Genomic DNA, 16,619 nt, shown 5'->3' with positions numbered 1-16,619 from the left:
AGCTTTACAATCAAAATGCACCTGCCTTTACTTTGTCGGCGGGAGAACAGGTCTTAAAAAGGAAGAGAAGATTGCACAAATTGGATGATCAATGGGAAGCTGAACCTTATACCATTCTGCCCTCAAACTTTGATAATACCAAGGTATGCCTTATTAGCAAAGATGGAGGAGAAACCTCAGCAGCAATATGAAGAGATCACCTGAAACTATGTCCTGACCTGCTGAAGGAAAGAGTGGAAGAACCAGATAACATCCAACCCATAGAGGAAGAAGAGAAGGGCAGCACAATACTTGGGGAATTCCCTGCGAATTGGATTAAAGTAAATGATGCTATAGTGGTGCCGGTGTTGACATTTCCCCAATTGGTAGCACAGGAAGACGTGACTCAAGGAAATCCGGAGGATCAGGAAAATCAGGCAGCAGATGCCACACCAGCAGTGGAGCCAGAGAACCCTCGCCCTGCCAGTGGTGAACCTGTTATGCCCCTGGTGAGTCTAAGAGTTCGCAGACAATCTAGGATCCCTGTGCCATGCAGAACCCCCAGTAGTGTATCCAGTACATTACCCACTACACCAGTATTATGCAGGTCTACCAGCATTACACAAGGGATACCACCCATCAGATATAGTATATAGATAAATGTAAATGTTGAAATTGTATGTGTATATATGTAACTGTTTTTCAAGTTTTGTGCCTACAGGTAACCTGTAAGAGTTTCCTTTAGATTTGCCAGTTTTGTTTTACGGACATTGTACCACAGGACTTGTGTGGTCAAAAAACTTTCCTGTATATAGTTCACCATTTGCCCAGGAATGGACCATGGACATTGATGCTTGGACTTATCATCATATGACCATTTTTAAAGCTCTTGGTTTTTGTAACTTTTTTATTTTTTAACTCTTGTACAATTATTATTGTCTAACTCTTTATATGTGTCATGTTTTTGTTCAGCCCAGGAGTGCTGACTTGCACTAGGGGGGAGTGTGGTGCCCCCAGGGGTATGGTCGCCACAGTGGTTTTGCCTTCCTCCAGGGGAGGGTAATGCCAGACTTGGAGGCAAAGATGGGTCTCTCTCGCAGTCAATCTATGCATGCAACACAGTTCCACTCCAGGCCAGCAGGGGGAACTCTGAACTGCGATTAAGGGGTGGAGTACTCTCTGAGGGCCAAGAGGAAGGGGTGGTTAGTTGGTTAGTCTGCGGAGTGTGAAGTGTGCAGACATGTGGAAGGAGCGCTGAAAAAGAGCGGAGAGGACGAGCTCATCTCTGGAGAGAGCGCATGAACTGGAGCCTGGTCTCCACGGTTGTGCGGATACTAACGGTCCTGCAACAGACACCAGAGGAGTAGGAGGCTGTAAATGCCCTGCTCCCATCTAAGACTTGAGGGCACAACAGCAGCTTGGATAGTGAGCCGGGACTCAGGAGAGAGGAGTCCCCGAGATAGGCTACAGCTGTCTGCCATGCAAGTGAGGTTCTTGAGAACATCTGTCCGGAGGAACTCCAGTGTAACTCAGTACTGGGAGTACTTCATTTGAATAAGCGCTAGTAAGGAGACTGCACAACCCATCTGCTGAGAGAGAATCCCTGAATTGCTTCCAGGCTAGCCTGCTCCAATACCATCTGTAATCAGGACCCTGGACTGCAGTTACCAAGTAAAGGTACAGAAATTGCTCCCCGCTGTGTCTTGTCTGCTTCCTACCTTTCCGACACCGCTACATCCCCGTGCCGACCACATCTACACTGCCCTGGGACTACAGCTTCACCTGTGGGAAGCTTTTAAATCTTTGCTGCACCATTCCATCAGTCCCAGCGGATCTGCATGCAGCATCGGCTTAACACCTCCCTTGCCGAGCACCACAGGTGGCGTCACAAACTATTCATCTAACTACATTCCACCATTCACATCTTCCTATTACTTGGGCGCCCAGGACCACGGTCCGGGTCACCGCTGCTGTGACACATCCCACTGATACCGGCCCGGTACCGAGTACCCCACAGCTCTGGGAGGGCGACCCAGACGCACCTGCTCCAGCCTTGCTCTTTTTAGCAGAGCCTTTTTTCACTTCCCCATCACAGTCAGCTTAGTGCCTTGGAATTGAGAACACAGCTCTTCCATTTGTCCCATGCAGGGTACCGGCCCATTGCACATGGTGTACGGGAACTCAGGGGGCAACCCGGTTGCAGGGGCGGCGGTCATACCTGATGCTTCCTGGTGGTGTCTTGGCTCCGTTGCCGGTACTGGACGGCAGCCGGTGGCAGCGGTGGTTGCTGGAGCTGCCTAGTCAGAGGCCAGAGACGGTGGTGGAGCGGATGGCGTCTCCAGGTCCGCAGGAGCCTCCAGCGGGACATGCGCGTCCGCGCTAGGTTCAGGCAGGAGCACAGCTTCTTCCTCCTCAGCTTCCAGGCCCTCGGGTAACTCCTCCTGGCAGGCAGCACTCAGCGACAGTTGCAGCGTGGAGGTAGTACTAGGCGCTGCCGAAGGCATCGCAGCAGCCGTGGGTTCCGCAGGTGCTGCCTGAGGGAGAACCGCTGCAGCGGTGGTGGGTACCGGTGGTGAAGGTACCGTTGGTGTAGGCCCCTCCTGGGCATGCTGCAAGCTCAGAGTCCACAAAGCCTCCTGCTTCAGCCGCAGACGGTGGGTCAGCTGGGCAATTTCATCCTCCAGCTGCTGGTGGTCCATGGTGGAAGCGGGGTTGGAGCCTTCAATCAGTGCGTCGAGGAAGATCAGCTCAGCCTCCTCGTGCTCTTCAGGCCTCCGTGCTTCTTCCAATATGGTGTCCTGGCGTTCTCTCTCCTTCCTGGGCTCCTTTCCCACCACAGGGCCTCGCTCCTCCTTCTGGGGGTGGCATCTCCTTCCTCTGCCTCCATACCAAGCCAGTATACCAACCCCTCTGGGGGAGGGCCATGTTGCTGTCGCGTAGAAGTTCAGGCAGGGGAGGCCCAGGACAGTTCGCGCTCTTTTCTTAGGGCCACCAATGTTGTCACGCCCTTCTTCACCATGCAAGTGGCCATTTTGAGAGTCCATTTCACAGTCTATCAACTTGGTTATTTTGCACATTCTCAGCAATTTTAAGTCCAATGTAATAAATCTTCAGCACACAGGACCCGGTGGTACTGGGCTTTGTCATCCTGTTCGTGATGCCAAAATGGGTCGCCCGCCTGGGCCGTGGGGTACTCGGTACCGGGCCGGTATCTCAGAGGGAGGTGTCACGGTAGCGGTGACCCAGTCTGTGACCCTGGGCGTCCATGTGAAAGGGGAAGGTGTTAAGCGTGGCTGATTAAAGTTTATAAGTGAAAGATTCGTGACGCCACCTGTGGTTTCTGGTCAATTTGACCAGCGCTGCAGGGTTGCTTCTCTGGGACAGATGGTGTGGTGCAGCAATGATGTTGTAGCCCTCCACAGGTAGGGCTGTAGTTCCAGGGCAGTGTAAATGGGGAGATAGTGAGGAGAGCGTAACAGTGCAATGTTAAGCACAGAGATGTAGCAGTGCTGAGTGGGTTGATGCAGGAATAAGCGGAGGACACCAGGGCATGTAGTTCCAAAGCTTTACTCACAGTCTGTTGTGCATACAGGTGCCCGCCTCGGTGCTGTGTCCTCCAAGTCAGGGGCCCAGCCAACCTCCAGGCAAGATGAAGTACTCCGTTCCAACACTCCGCCAACATATGACTTCTCTGAACGTCTCCTTTCTAGCGCTTGTAATGAAGTACTTGTGGTTGTGTGTTAAACCCAAGTTCCTCCTTTAAGATGTTCCTTTGAACTCTACTTGTACAGCAAACAGCTGTAGCCTGCTTCGGGGACTCCTTACTACCTAGTCCTGGCTCACTCACGTTGCTGTTGTGCCCCTAAGTCTTGTGTGGGAATAAAGTGGTGACAACTTCTATTCCTCCGGTGTCTGCTGCAGGACCATTAGTATCCATACAACCTCGGGGACCGGACCCCGGCCATGCGCTTAGAACTTGAGGAAGGGTTCCTCTCCGACCCTAGTCCCTAGTTTTCTTCTTACGTTCCGTACAAATCTTTCTTCCTTATGGAGAATCAGGCTTTCTATATCTCTTTCCAGTGCCAGCAGCTCCAGGTCACAGGAGACTGCTGCAGCACATCCCTCCATCCATCCCACTCAGGGGATCTTCTCTCACAGACTAACCTAGTCCTAATCATCTCCTGCTCACTTGTGCAACTAAGCTCCACCCACCACCCAGCACTCTTCGTGTTCCAAGCAGGGAGCCACCAAAGGTGCTTTGCTACGCTACTATGTTGTGTGGGATGCAGGTGTTGGAGTGTGGTCAGGTGTCTCCACCTTACCTGGATGGTGGGCACCACACCTCAGGAGGAGGTGCAGCACCTCTGTGGTGACTGAACCCTCAGGGGCGCCACACTAATAGTCCAGTAATTGAACATCACATTGACACAAGCACCTCATGTAAGTAGCAACATATCTTACACCTTTATTTTTTCTTCTTCTCCAATCAGATTGCTGCTATTTATAGGGAGAACTTTGCCCTCTTTGCTATATACTCTAGGAGGAAGGGAGGTGAGAGGAAATGAACATATAAACGGAGACCATTGTGTATAATATTTGGTGTTTTCATACTGTTGTAATGACCAGGCCAAACGTTCCCTGCTATCCACCCCCACACGGTGTCCACAGCCGAAGGAATTATGACACACACTGGTCTCGGGGATAACAGTTGATTTTACTTCAGCAGGAACAGGAATTATAACTTGGAACAAATAAGGAACAGTCTCTCATGGGTAGTCCACGGCAATTACAGTTCACACTTAGATGCTGAGATGTGATTAGGGTCTGGAGACTTAAGAGCACTGGACAGTGTCTTTTGGTATTTTACAGAGGGAGGTAGATGCAGCAATTAGAGGTTACAGACCTGTACTTGGGGTTATCTCAACAGTGTGTCATGGCACGTGCACAAGTACTTATAGGTGAATGTAGAAACTGTGGTGAATCCTGTCATAAAGACTTTACATGTGGTGAATCCTGTCAGCAATACTTTACATGTGGTGAATCCTGTCAGCAATACTTTAGATGTGGTGAATCCTGTCAGCAATACTTTACATGTGGTGAATCCTATAAGAAATAGAATGATTTATGTACAGGTTAGAGGGAACTCAGTCTTTTATGCCTGCAGGAGATCTTGAGGTAAAAACCTCCTCCACGTGTGATCTGCTCTCCCTGAAGGCATCCCTCAGACTCCAGAACATTCTAGACTTGCCTGGAAAAACAGCTCCTCCTATTGACCATGTGACTATGAGCTGGCCAACAGGAGACCAAATTCACATTTCAGATCCTTACAAAACAATAATTCAGTCATTGTACACTTTCACTATTAGATGGCGACAGAACACAGCAAACGAGAAATGCATTGCATCTAAAATGAAAGTGACTAGAAATAGAGAATAATAGCTCACAAATAATGTAGAGAGCCAGTTAGAGAGTGAGCTGTAGTGTACAGAAGCTACTCACAATTCAGTATTACTTAAAGGGACAGACACACTCTGGACTGGGTCACTACATACTTCCCCTCTGAAGATAAGCCGTCCTTGGCGACTGTGCGAGTGGTGGACTACTAAAGAAGGAAATATACAGGTAATGTTAAGCAACACCAAGGCAAGCATGCTCAGATATATGGGAGAACAATATGCAGTAAACATCTGCAAAACATGAAGGTAGAGATTCAGTGGATATTCCAGCAGCTAGGTCTAGAGAACAAGGAGCAAGAGCATAGCTGGGACAAGGTGAGTCATTACCCACTACCCGCAAAGCTACAGCTTTAAAGTCTAAGAAAGTCATGCTGGTGTTTTGTGCTGCTAGCATGCGGAGATGACTTTGTACGAGTCCGGATTCCACACCTTCTATGAATCTGTCAGTGATTATGTTTTCTGTAAAAGCAGGATCTAGTTTATCTATTTGCTGTAAAGCCCTGTATGCAGACTGAAGGGCTAATGCATAGTCCCGGAGGGTCTCACCTTGTTCCTGACTTCGGTTGTAAAATTTTAGACGAACCTTGGTAGGCGACTGGCGCTCAAATTCTTTTCTCAGGCGGGTGAGGATCTGTTCTACGCTGGTCTTTTCAGTAGATGGCCAGGAACGGACTTCTTCAGCCGCTGGACCTTCAAGCAGACCCTGGAGAAGTTGTACCCGCTGATGGGGAGAAAGTGAGAAGAGTTCAAAAGTGTACATTAGTTTTTCTTTGAACTCAGCAATTGTATGGCGATCTCCTCTGTAGATTGGGAGACTAGAGGTTCCTATGAAGAATGGCATGCCAGTGGCCATGACAGGGGCTGGAACCGGGTTGTCGGCATTAGCCTGTGAAACTGGAACACTAGCTGATGACGATGATGGTGTAGAGTTAGTGGACCCTGCCTGGTAATTATGAAGAGGATCAGACATTTTGATGTTAATACCGGTTTTGTCTCTTTAAGAATAAGGACGACACTGTAACTTGAAGAAATGCACAATTATACAGCAACACAGTTGGTGAAATGAAAGGCTCCCCCTCTTGAATATAGCACTGCTGGAAATGAGAATTTGCACTTCTATAATAATAAATGCGCTAAGCAGCTTCCGGGTTGTAACAACTTCCGTCCAGTTGTAACTGGTGACATCACAGCACACCTCTTGCCATGCTAACCTTCAACACACCACTCCTCCTGAACACACACTCCTCTCACCTTTCACCATCTCCACTCACTCTTTCACTCCACATGCAACCCTTTCTCTCACTCCGTCTCTCATAATCACGCCGTCATCGCCCCTGCTCCACGATCCCCGGCATCTTCTTCCGCTGGCGCCATCCTGGATCCAGACGTTGTGCACGCCGGCGACATGTTCTTGCAGTGACGCCATCTTGGATCGGCGAAATCCCGCGATACTCAAGATGGCGTCGCCGCAAGAATATGTCACCGGCGTGGACGACGTCGGGATCCAAAATGGCGTCGGCGAAATCTTGCGAGATTTCGCCGACACCATTTTGGATCCTGACGCCGTCCACGCCGGCGACATGTTCTTGCGGCGACGCCATCTTGAGTATCGCGGGATTTCACGATATTCAAGATGACGTCGCCGCAAGAACATGTCACCGGCGTGGACGACGTCTGGATCCGGGATGGCGCCGGCGGAAGAAGATGTCGGGGATCGTGAAGCAGCGGCGATGATGGCGTGAGTATGAGAGACGGAGTGAGAGAAAGGGTCATATGTGGAGTGAAAGAGTGAGTGGAGATGGTGAAAGGTGAGAGGACTGTGTGTTGAGGAGGTGTGTGTGTTGAGGGTTAACATGGCAAGAGGTGTGTCACTATCCTCCCGATGCCATAGCATTGGGCCTTAATCTAGTGTCTGTATAACTTGAGAGGCAGGAGAGGAGAGAAGCTGTTGCAGAAGTCGGTCACAGTGTGTGTAAAACAGGCAGGCACCGTCCAGCCGTGAGAAACACAAGGATCACATTTCTTGGTTTCACGCACAAATACAAGCAGCAGCAGCAGCAGCAGCAAGACAGTCTTTAGCAGTATTCACTAGCAAGATAGAGGTTAATGAGCAGTGCTGGGACTTGTAGTGCAGTAACAGTAAACAGGCACAGAGGAATAGATCCTGTTCGTGACGCCATTTTTTCAGCCTTGTAAAGACCAGGCAGAAAGTTCCCTGCTATCCACCCCCACACGGTGTCCGCAGCCGAAGGATTTATGACACACACCGGTCTCGAGGATAACAGTTGCTTTTACTTCAACAGGAATGGGAATTAAAATTTGGAACAAATAGGGAACAGTCTCTCATGGGTAGTCTACTATTACAATTCACACTTAGATGCTGAGATGTGAATGGGGTCTGGAGATTTATGAGCACTGGACAATGTCTTTTGGTATTTTACAGAGGGAGGTAGATGCAGCAATTAGAGGTTTTTGACCTGTACTTGGGGTTATCTCGACAGTGTGTCATGGCACGTGCACAAGTACTTTTAGGTGAATGTAGAAACTGTGGTGAATCCTGTCATAAAGACTTTACATGTGATGAATCCTGTCAGCAATTCTTTACATGTGGTGAATCCTGTCAGAAATTCTTTAGATGTGGTGAATCCTGTCAGCAATACTTTACATGTGGTGAATCCTGTCAGCAATTCTTTAGATGTGGTGAATCCTGTCAGCAATACTTTACATGTGGTGAATCCTGTCAGGAATAGAATGATGTCTGTTCAGGTTAGAGGGAACTCAGTCGTTTATTCCTGCAGGAGATCTTGAGGTAAAAACCTCCTCCACGTGTGATCTGCTCTCCCTGAAGGCATCCCTCAGACTACAGAACATTCTAGACTTGCCTGGAAAAACAGCTTCTCCTATTGACCATGTGACTAGGAGCTGCCCAATAGGAGACTGAATTCACATCTCAGATCCTTACAAAACAATAATTCAGTCATTGTACACTTTCACCATTAGCTGGTGACAGAACACAGCAAATGAGAAATGCATTGCATCTAAAATGAAGGTGACTAGAAATGGAGACTTACAGCTCACAAATAATGTAGAGAGCCAGTTAGAGAGTGAGCTGTAGTGTACAGAAGCTACTCACAATTCAGTATTACTTAAAGGGACAGACACACTCTGGACTGGGTCACTACACTGTGACTTCATTTACTGTCTAATTTTAGAGATTTACTGTATCAGGCTTTTTATTATTCCAATACTATGACATCACTGTGCTTGCTATCCCTCTACTGTGACATTACTGTGCATTTTATCCCTCTACTGTGACATTACTGTGCTTTTTATCCCTCTGCTGTGACATCACGGTTTTATTATGCCTGCACTGTGACATCACCGAGTTTATTATCCCTGTACTGTGACATTACTGAGCTTATTATCCCTGTACTGTGACATCCCTGTGTTTATTTTCCCTGTACTGTGACATCACTGTGTTTTTTATCCCTGTATTGTGATATCACAGTGTTTATGCCTATACTGTGACATCACCGTGTTTATTATCTCTGTACTGTGACATTACTGTGCTTACTATCTCTCTACTGTGACTTTAATGTGCTTATTATCCCTCTACTGTGACATCACTGTTTATTATCACTGTACTGTGACATTGTTGTGTTTATTATTCCTGTACTGTGACATCACTGTTTATTATCCCTTACTGTGACATTGCTGTGTTTATTGTCATTATTAGAGATGAGCGACTTTGCCTTTTCTAGGGTCGAGTCGGGTTTCATGAAACCCGACTTTCTCAAAAGTCTAGACGAACGAAATCGGCCGACTATAGGGAAAAGTCGGGGGTCCGAAACACAAAACCCAATGCAAGTCAATGGGGAAGCAAAGTCGTCAGGGAGTGGAGGACGCTTAACACACCTACAGTGCCCATTTCAATGCCAACGACATCAATTCTTATTACTTAAGCTTGGCAACCTTCATTGACTTTATAATAATAGTTATGCATTGAATACTGGGGGTTATTTAGCTAAAGTTGTGGGGGGAGGGGTAGGGCTGGCTCCAGGTTTTCGTGTGCCCCGGGCCAAAGAGTGTCAGTGCGCCCCTTTAACACATACCACAATTCATGATGCTCTGATACGACATAGAAATATAGGTATAGTACAATGAAAAATACTTCACTTCTTACATGACATGACTGATATCTATTTTAAATTCTACAATAGCTCAAAAACAGTACTCCATACAGTATTATGGCCACCACATAGTGCACCATACAGAGTAATGAGCCCCATATATTTCTCCATACAGAATAATTGGTCCCATATAATGTTCCATATAGTATATGATGATGCTCCAGTGTCTTATGGGCCCAAATAATGCTCCACATATAATGGGCCCCATTTCTAATGCTCCAGTGTATAATGGGCCCCATAGATGCAGCTCCAGTGTCTGATCTACCCCATTTAGAATGCTCCAGTATATGATGGGCCCCATGGATGATGCTCCAGTGTCTTATGTGCCCAAATAATGCTCCATATATAATGGGCCCTATTTATAATGCTCCAGTGTATAATGGGCCCCGTAAATGCTGCTTCAGTGTCTAATGTCACCCATTTGGAATGCTCTAGTATATGATGGGCCTCATGGATGATGCTCCAGTGTATGATGGGCTCAAATAATGCTCCATATATAATCAGCCCCATTTAGAATCCTCCAGTATATGATGGGCCCCATGGATGATTCTCCAGTGTCTTATGTGCCCAAATAATGCTCCATATATAATGGGCCCCATTTCTAATGCTCCAGTGTATAATGGGCCCCATAGATGCTGTTCCAGTGTCTGATCTTCCCAATTTAGAATGCTCCAGTATATGATGGGCCCCATGGGTGATGCTCCAGTGTCTTATGTGCCCAAATAAAGCTCCATATATAATGGGCCCCATTTATTATGCTCCAGTGTATAATGGGCCCCGTAAATGCTGCTTCAGTGTCTGATGTCCCCCATTTGGAATGCTCCAGTATATGATGTGCCTCATGGATGATGCTCCAGTGTATGATGGGCCCAAATAATGCTCCATATATAATCAACCCCATTTAGAATTCTCCAGTATATGATGGGCCCCATGGATGATGCTCCAGTGTCTTCTGTGCCCAAATAATGCTCCATATATAATGGGCCCCATTTATAATGCTCAAGTGTATAATGGGCCCCATAGATGCTGCTCCAGTGTCTGATCTGCCCCATTTAGAATTATCCAGTATATGATGGGCCTCATGGCTGATGCTCCAGTGTATGATGGGCCCAATATCATTCTCCAGTGTATAGTGCTCCCCAAAAATTGCTCCCAACCTTTAAAAAACTTAAATACCTCTTCTCGCTGGGCACTGCTCTACTCTGGACTCTTCAGCATCGCCATCTTCCAGCTCTCTGCACTTGGACTGTTTAGGCAGAGGGTGTACAGATGTGATGTCATCGCGCTCTCTGACCTGAATGTCACTGTCAGGAAACGCGGAAGATGTTACGGCGGTGGAGCAGGGAGAGGTAAGTATTGCAAGTGCTGTGGCCCTGAGCAAGCGGGGGGTCCACTCGTGGGCGACCGCACTGGCACAGGGTCCCTCATAGTACGCTGGTGTGTCTGACGGAGAGTGGGCCCTCCCACCGGCAGAGACACTGTTGCGTACTATGAGGGGCCCTGTGCCAGTGCTGTCGCCCACGAGTCTGCCCCCCCATCTGCTCAGGGAACCGGCACTTTCATCTGCACCTTCCTCTTTGTCACCGTGTGGTATAGTATGCGGGAAGGGGCACCTGAGGACAACTCTATACGGTGTATCGAAAAAGGGAAATGTCCGTATATGTATTTACGGACTCACACACACACACTTTGTCTCTGTATGTATTTGACCGTAATCCAAACAGCAGCTATACGATACTGTTTGAGAAGCGGACAGCTCTATACGGTGTATGGAAAAATGGAAATGTCCGTATATGTATTTACGGACTCACACACACACTTTGTCTCTGTATGGATTTGACCGTAATCCAAACAGCAGCTATACAATACTGTTTGAGAAGCGGACAGCTCTATACGGTGTATGAAAAAATGGAAATGTCCGTATATGTATTTACAGACTCACACACACTTTGTCTCTGTATGGATTTAACCGTAATCCAAACAGCAGCTATACAATACTGTTTGAGAAGTGGACAGCTCTATACAGTGTATGGAAAAATGGAAATGTCCGTATATGTATTTATGGACTCACACACACGCTGTCTCTGTATAGATTTGACCGTAATCCAAACAGCAGATATACGATACTGTTTGAGAAGTTGACAGCTCTATACGGTGTATTTATGGAAAAATTTAAATCTCCGTCTATTTTTTTACGGAGTCTCACACACATGCTGTCTCTGTATAGATTTCACCAAAATACAAACAGCAGATATACCATACTTATGAAAAATACTCCAAAAGAACATCCTTATTCCACTATTAGTAAAGTACATAAATAGTGCCTCATGAAATCTTACAATATGGAGACGATTCTCAATAAAATGAGAGAAAAGAGAACATAGAATCCAAATCCATTTCAAACATATATATATTTATTTATCAAAAAGTAGACACATATCAGAGATACAGGATAATAAAAAGAATCAATAAAATGGGTAATCACATAAGGCCCGATACTAGAAAAAAACAAACAAAAAAAAACAAACAAGTGGACGACCTGTATTGGGTATGGTTGCCCAAACAAATCCCGCAGGGAATATATGATTCTATGTGTGAAATATTGAGTTAACCCCGGTTGGTGACTAAATACACATGCCAATGGCTGGTAAATAAATGCCCAAGATGTGAATCACCAGTGTTGCAAGAAAGGGAATTTTACAATTGTATGACTCCCATTAGTCATTGTACCAACCAGGTAGTATATGGTGAGATATATGGTTCAGAGGTCGCTTATAAAGAGCTTCCCCTATGCAGTATATTATATTGCATTAAACCCAGAAAAAGACCAACAATACCAATTATTGATGAGCTAGATGTAAATCAGCCAGTGCTGAGAACGGTTTTGTCACCCCCATATGTTGAAAAATAAAGTAACAGTTAACACAATTACCACAATTACTCAATATTTCACACATAGAATCATACACTCACTGGCCACTTTATTAGGTACACCATGCTAGTAACGGGTTGGACCCCCTTTTGCCTTCAGAACTGCCTCAATTCTTCGTGGCAGAGATTCAACAAGGTGCTGGAAGCATTCCTCAGAGATTTTGGACCATATTGACATGATGGCATCACACAGTTGGCGCAGATTTGTCGGCTGCACATCCCTGATGCGAATCTCCCGTTCCACCACATCCCAAAGATGCTCTATTGGATTGAGATCTGGTGACTGAGGAGGCCATTTGAGTACAGTGAACTCATTGTCATGTTCAAGAAACCAATCTGAGATGATTCGAGCTTTATGACATGGCGCATTATCCTGCTGAAAGTAGCCATCAGATGTTGGGTACATTGTGGTCATAAAGGGATGGACATGGTCAGCAACAATACTCAGGTAGGCTGTGGCGTTGCAACGATGCTCAATTGGTACCAAGGGGCCCAAAGAGTGCCAAGAAAAAATTCCCCACACCATGACACCACCACCACCAGCCTGAACCGTTGATACAAGGCTGGATGGATCCATGCTTTCATGTTGTTTACGCCAAATTCTGACCCTACCATCCGAATGTCGCAGCAGAAATCGAGACTCATCAGACCAGGCAACGTTTTTCCAATCTTCTACTGTCCAATTTCGATGAGCTTGTGCAAATTGTAGCCTCAGTTTCCTGTTCTTAGCTGAGAGGAGTGGTACCCAGTGTGGTCTTCTGCTGCTGTAGCCCATCTGCCTCAAAGTTCGACGCACTGTGCGTTCAGAGATGCTCTTCTGCCTACCTTGGTTGTAACGGGTGGCAATTTGAGTCACTGTTGCCTTTCTATCAGCTCGAACCAGTATGCCCATTCTCCTCTGACCTCTGGCATCAACAAGGCATTTCCGGCCACAGAACTGCCGCTCACTGGATTTTTTTTCTTTTTCGGACCATTCTCTGTAAACCCTAGAGATGGTTGTGCGTGAAAATCCCAGTAGATCAGCAGTTTCTGAAATACTCAGACCAGCCCTTCTGGCACCAACAATCATGCCACGTTCAAAGGCACTCAAATCACCTTTCTTCCCATACTGATGCTCGGTTTGAACTGCAGGAGATTGTCTTGACCATGTCTACATGCCTAAATGCACTGAGTTGCCGCCATGTGATTGGCTGATTAGAAATTAAGTCTTAACACACAGTTGGACAGGTGTACCTAATAAAGTGGCCAGTGAGTGTATATTCCCTGCGGGATTTGTTTGGGCAACCATACCCAATACAGGTCGTCCACTTGTTTTTTCTAGTATCGGGCCTTATGAGATATACCATACTGTTTGAGAAGCGGACGGCTCTATACGGTGTATGTATGGAAAAATTTAAATCTCTGTCTATTTTTTTACAGAGTCACACACAGATAGCTTGTATTTGTCCGTGATACCAGCCTGTACATGGTAGTGTGTAAGGAGCGTACACCTCTATGCGGTGTGTGAAAAAATGAACGCTCGGTAACTGTGCAGAAAAAAAGAATAAAAGTAGGAGTGCTTTGAAAAAAGCAGCCTGCACAGCAGTGTACACACAGCAATGCAGCTATCAGGTAGCCTAATAAGGCAGCCTAATAACCACCAGCGCTGCTGCATACAAAAAAATCCTCCCCTGTCACTGCACACTAACTGTACAGTGAAAATCGCTATCAGCAGAAGCACAGATTTTTTTTCTTCTTTCCTACCTAACACTCTCCCTAATGAGAAACAGCAACCTCTCGCTATGCTAAGATCGTCAGAAGTAAAATGGTGGTCGGCGCTCAGGGCTTTTATAGCCACTGTGATGCCACACAAAGCAAGCCAATGACTTGAATGCCCTTCTCTAAGATGGAGGTGGCCGCTGCCGATGTCATTGCGTTGCCCACAGTGTGTGTCCTTGATCATTGGCTGAGAAAAGGCGCTGGAAGCATTATGGGAAATGTGACTTTGGTGCTTGGGTCGGCGACCTCATGGCCGACCTCACGCTATGGTCGGGTTTTGCTCGGTGAAACCCGACTTTGGCGAAAGTCTGCGAGATCGCTGTATGTGACACCTATCAGCGACTGGCCCCCTGCCGGTATCGCTGATCGCTGTTGGAAAGCCCTGGAGGTAGTGAAATCGATTTGGATGTGAAAAACCTGTCATCTGAACAGGTGGAGTGTGATTGGACATCCGGAGTCTCTGAGTGGATATAAGGCCGCCGACACCCTGCTGGGTTGCTGGTGATCCTCTCTGCTCTGAGCTCTGGCCTCCAGTTTAGTCCTGTCTACTAAAGCTAAGTTTTTGCTCTGCTATTGTTCATGAGATTTTGTCTGGTTTACTTAGTGTTTGTGTTCAGCCAGCCCTGGTTGGGACTGGCTGAACTCCATTTTTTGTCTCTAATCAGTTGATCTCTTTGCTCTGTTTTCAGAATATACCTGAGTGCTGATATAGTGATTTTGAAGTCTAGTGACTTCAGGGCCTTTTCTATCAGACATGTTGGACATTATTTTTGGCAGGGTTTTTGCGTGATTGCAAACAGTTGCTTTTCTATCCTGTCCTATCTAGTTAGTGAGGGCCCCATCGTTTGCTCAGCCTGTCTTTCTGTCTGTGTTTGTGTTTTCATCTGTTTTCACCGTCAATACATGTTGGGGGCTGTCTATTGCTTTGGGGTCTGCTCTGGGGCAGTTTAGATTTCCCCTTTCTTTCTTTAGGTTTATTTATTTCTCCGACTGTGAACGAGGTGTCTAGGAAAACCGTAGGAACACCCCACGGCTACTGTTAGTTGTTGTGAATAGGATCAGGGGTCTGCAATCCGCTAGCTACCAACCTCTCCAGTTTTCTGGACTTAGCTTGTATTTTTGTTTTCCTCCTCCGGTGACTCATTCATAACAGAATCACCAGCCATACTGCAGATTCTAGGGTACTCAATAGCAGGAAAGAATTGTAAAAAAAAAAAAAGTGTGGAGCAGCTCACTGCTGAAGTGCGGGGAATTTCCACCTATCTCGCTCATTCACATGCTGCTGAACAAAAGATTCCTACTCCTGATGTGTTTTTTGGGGATCGGTCTAAATTTTTGAATTTTAAGAATAATTGTAAATTATTTCTTGCCTTGAAGCCTAACTCATCGGGGAGCTCTGCGCAGCAGGTTAAAATTGTCATCTCTTTGCTGCCTGGCGATCCCCAGGATTGGGCGTTTTCTTTGACACCTGATGATCCTATTCTAACTAATGTGGACGCATTTTGGGGTTGTATGATGAACCTAATGCTATTGATCAAGCTGAGAAAGCCCTGTTGGCATTGAGCCAGGGTAAGGATTCTGCAGAGTTATACTGTCAAAAATTCCAAAAGTGGGCGGTCCTTACGACCTGGAATGATGGTGCCTTGGCATCTCTCTTTCGGAAGGGTTTGTCATAAACCGTAAAAGATACTATGGTGGGATTTCCTGTTCCCTCTGGTCTTGACAATTCTATGTCATTAGCCATTCAGGTTGATCGGCGTTTACGTGAACGTAAAAGTACACGAGAAATGTTGCCACCTGTTGAACAAATGTCTGAACCTATGCAATGTGTTAGAGTTTTGTCTAGGGCGCAACGTCAGGAGTTCAGAAGGTGTAATAAGCTGTGTTTTTTCTGTGGAGATGCCTCTCATATGATTTCTGTCTGCCCTAAACGAGAGAAACGTTTTGCACACACATTTGCTGTGGGTGGTGTTCAACCTAAGTTTCTTCTGGCAATTACTCTGATCTGCTCCCTGTCCACATTTTCCGCTAAGGCTTTTGTGGATTCGGGAGCGGCTCTGAACCTGATGGACTTGGATTTTGCTAAGCGTTGTGAGTTTCCTATGACACCTCTGCGGACGCCTATCTGTTGTGAGTTCATTTTCCCCTTCACTACTGAGGCCCGAGGAACTCCCTCTTCTGGTGAAGAAAGGTAGTGAGCCTGATTGTCAAACACCTGGGGCTGATGATGATAACTGGCTGAGTGGAGTTAATGACTGGATATAAGGCTGCCGACGCCCTTCTGGCCTGCGGGTGATTTCTCTGT

Source organism: Dendrobates tinctorius, unplaced genomic scaffold (genome assembly GCF_039654945.1).
Source record: "Dendrobates tinctorius isolate UK_male_01 unplaced genomic scaffold, ASM3965494v1 ptg000099l, whole genome shotgun sequence".
NCBI lineage: Eukaryota > Metazoa > Chordata > Amphibia > Anura > Dendrobatidae > Dendrobates > Dendrobates tinctorius.
The sequence above is the reverse complement of the archived record's forward strand: the minus strand, read 5'-3'. Positions refer to the sequence as shown.